The sequence below is a fragment of the Brienomyrus brachyistius genome, chromosome 2 (assembly GCF_023856365.1).
Source record: "Brienomyrus brachyistius isolate T26 chromosome 2, BBRACH_0.4, whole genome shotgun sequence".
NCBI lineage: Eukaryota > Metazoa > Chordata > Actinopteri > Osteoglossiformes > Mormyridae > Brienomyrus > Brienomyrus brachyistius.
The window spans coordinates 3280127-3284478 of record NC_064534.1 but is presented as its reverse complement, the minus strand read 5'-3'; positions in this window follow the sequence as shown (position 1 = coordinate 3284478).

Genomic DNA, 4352 nt, shown 5'->3' with positions numbered 1-4352 from the left:
TTCGGCTGCTCCTCCTCCCCCCCCCCCCGGCCCCCTTTCTGTCACCTTTCTGTCCCATTCCAGCCGGGCTACACTCCCCGGGGCCCATCAAATGCTCATAGAGACTCGTTCATTATCAATAAGGTCATTTTGTTCGCCTCCTTGCTTTCCGCATCGTTATAACTTGCACTTTCTGAAGTTATTTTAAACGGACAAATGTCATGCTGACTTTAAACCTGACATTCTGCTGAGCTCTTTCGTAATGAACCAAATAAAACAGATTTGATCGGAGACTATTAACGCGGTGCACTTGATATTAAACATCTTAACTTATATTCGTATCCCTGTTTGAATGTGCTTGCACGTTATATAAAGCATAAATCTCCAGTTCAGGTGGTATCATTAACCTGCATCATCTAAACACTCTTTGATGGGGAGTTTCTTGAAGGACAAACTCGCTCAACAGCACGATTCACATGTCCATCCATCCAACATCCAACTCTTTGGCTACTATAGATCCATCCATCCATTATCTGAACCGAATCCGAGGTCGGTTCTCCCAGTGGGACATGCCCGGAACACCTCACTAGGGAGGCGTCCAGGAGGCATCCTAATCAGATGCCCGAGCGACCTCATCTGGCTCCTCTCAATGCGGAGGAGCAGCGGGTCTACTCTGAGTCCCTCCCGAATGACTGAGCTCCTCACCCTGGCTACTATAGGTCATACGTGCTTTAGTTAAATGTACTGTGATTCTGAAATGAAATTAACCATGTACTTGTCAGCAGTCAGCATGGTAGACAGTGAGTAGCAGCTTACTATCATCAAAATTATTAATAGTTATTAAGATTTTAAAATGAGTTGTCCAAATCTCACAATTTACCCGAATGCAGAGATTTCAAGGTTGTCAGTTTGGTCCAGGTTTTCCTTGCACTTTACGGTGGGTTATTTTTAGGTTGCTGACGTCACATGGTTACAGACAGGCTGGCACCCTGTTGACTCAGCTCAAAAATGATAGATGAAAGTAGCTGGATTTTCGTGTCACAGCTGTTGGGGAAACTGCTGCCAAGTTATTCAGATCCAAGATCACTGCAGGATCCTAAAAAAAAGCCGTTTACAAACCAAAGCGGATAGACACTATTGAGTCCTAACTGAGAAGAAGGTGTTTTGTAGGGGAAAGCATTCCAACGTCTCTGTTCATTGTATTTGTTCGCGAGCATGATTATCATTGCGGCACAGTGTTAACTGCCTAAAACACATATTCTAGTATAATTTTGCAACAATAAGCGTCTATTACATGGTGACGTCATGCATACAAATCGTTATCTGTAATATGAAGCGCCCTACTTTGGCCAAATATGCTGGGTGAGGCACTATATAGCAAATGGAACATTTCTTAAATTAACTGAATCAAATTAAATATAAATATTCATGTTATGGTGCCAGAACAACAGCCTGTGCGTGCCTGAGGTTGTATACTTTTTCAAGGTTCCCGCATCAAATTGTATCTTATTATGTTGATTTGGTAGTTTAATGGTGCCAATTTCCATGATATTTTTCTATCTACCTTATTTTGAAAGGTTTAATTGCTTTTCAGTAATGGATCAATGACTTAATTATTTAATTGATAACGTAAATTCGGGTACAGCAGTGGTTCAGATACATCTACCTCCATAACATTTTCCAATAAGACCATTTCTGTTGCCAACTAAGTTTCCTTCCTTTCCTTTGGGAGGATGTTTCCAAGACAGAATTGTATTCAAAAAATTGTTATACTGACAAAACTCAAAATAATGGTCCCTGAGAAAATGGTACACTTCACGCTGTGAAGACGTGGTGTTGGGTCTTCAGGCAGTCATCTTCTTCAACAGAGAATTCTCTGAGTACCCAGGCATACAGTGACTAAGAATCCAACCCAGCTGCCTCATTGGTGTCTATCAAGTGTTGAGGAGTAGCAGGAATATCTGAAGAGGAAAGCACAGCAAGAATGGCTAGAAGCACCCCTGTCATGGGGGGGGGGGGGGGGGGGGTCTGGGATGCATGTGACAGCTCTGGAAGAAACATTCATGACATCACACAGGATTCAAACGCCCAACCTTGGACATATGGAGTAACAGTTATAGCCACTGAACCGCCATTATCTGGTTAGCATGATCAGTTATTCAACCTTATTTTTTTTCTCACGTGTCCATATAATCGATGATTGCATGTTTAGGGTTTCATTAATTTCGTGCCGTGTTACTGGTTTTTTGTGGGCCTCGCTGTTGACCGCCAGTGACAGAAGAAGCAGATGTCGCACTATTCCACATGAGGGCGCCATACGCCTAGCCTCTATAGAGAGAAACGGACGCTGTAGCGGGTTAAGTCTTGCCTGAACCGTCTTAGCTTTGAGCTGGTGACCATTAACTTTGAATGTGGCTTAATTATGCAGACATTCTTAAGCCACCGTTAAGAGTATTTTCTCCATATCGAAACTGCAATATAGTCAGCAGCAAAATGGTTCGTGTGTGTAATTCATCTCTTTGATTATGCGAAGCGAGGTGGTATTCATTATTAAACGGGCTTAGTATACAGGCCGAGTTCAATACCCCGCCTGACAAATGGTTTCAGCAATTCTTTATTCTAATTATCCCAGCACTTCCCTCTGTAATCCCTCGATTGCCCGGTTTGCATTTCTTTTAGACTGACTACCACTCCAAGGGTATTATAGTGATAGATGAATCCAGGATTTTTAAATGTTGGACACCTCTACTATTGCAGATACTCCAGACAAAATAATGATGGGAAATAATTAAGTAATTCTGTGAAAATCCGAATGATCGTAGGCTTCCTGTCCAACTAGAACACTTGTCGGTGATGTTCTCATTAAATTAAACGCCGAATTTAAGAGCTCAATAGAGGACATGTTTCCGATATAATGACAGTTAAAGTTAAGTAAAGGCAAAGTTTTCTATCATTATATTGCGCGATAATAACTTACTTTCCGATTATTTTGAAGCTCTCCTTTTGTATTTTTGTCCCCTGGTGTGTGTGTGTGTGTGTCGGGGAGTCTGAGCTGTAGGCGGCCATGCGCCCCTAGTGTGTGTGTGTGTGTGTGTGTGTGTGTGTCGGGGGTCTGAGCTGTAGGCGGCCATGCCCCCCCGATGTCTGTGTGTGTGTGTGTGTGTGTGTCGGGGGGTCTGAGCTGTAGGCGGCCATGCGCCCCTAATGTGTGTCTGTGTCGGGGGGTCTGAGCTGTAGGCGGCCATACGCTGCTCAGGGCACAGATGGCGGAGTTCATACGCGTCTGCAGTGCGCATCTCTTTTCGACACAAACACTAACCATTCGTCATCATGTTAAAAGATTTTTTCTTACTCGTACTTATATTGACGTGGGTAGTGCTTTTTGTCAGACGAATTAAGATAAAAGCGTGATAGTGTGAAATGTAAAATCACTGTGCTTGAAATGCAAGACGCTGCTTCATTGCACCAATTAGGCGAAGACGGTGACCGCGGCTTTCCGGGGGCTGAGCGGCGTCCGGGGGATGAGCGGCGTCCGCGGCCGATCCGGCGCCTTGTTTTTGTTTTTTTCCGTCTAGCAGCCCATCGCCATCTGCTTTGAATGCTTTATGAACTGATGTGGCTTTGCGTTTTCTTGCAGCCTTTCTGTCCCATCCTTGTACCATCTGCTTCTCTGAGATATCGCGCTGTCTGGCTGTCTGACGGCTCGCTCGCAACCACCGCTCTTAAGTGCTTTTACCTTGTGAGCATTTACGGCAGCATTTCATTTTACAAATGCTAAAAAAAGAAAAAAAAACACTATAAGGACATTTAATTAGCTACTTTAAGTGGTATTTTCAGTATGCACATTTTAACGCGTAATTGCAGAGTAATTGTAAGTCTGTAAATGTTGAAAAAGCATGTCCACTTTACCTTCTCTTCGGGACAGGAAGAGATGACTTGCTTATCTAATTCTTCTCGAGAAGGACAAGAAGATGAATATTCATTGCAGATAACTGTAAGCTAAAGATACGATTTCATGTCCCATTGAGAGAAAAAATAACTCGTTATACTGCCAGTCAGTAGACATTTTAATTAAACACGTTAAGATTTTTGCAAGCTTCGTGTTTCCTTGAGGCAGGCCTGCTGCACCACCAGAAAGCGTCAGGCCATGTCCTGCTGGATTTGATCGTAGGGTTCGGCCACTTAATGTCTTTCTAATTATAGAACTACACTTATTTCCTCATACTTGTCGTGCCAGTTTAGCTGATAGTTACTTTTATCGATGTTTAACTAAGTTTTTTTTTTTTTTTTGCTAAACCTTTGGTATTAGCCTGACAAAGAAATACATTACCATGTTTCTTGTTTTTACTGTAGGAAGAATATAAAAGTTTATA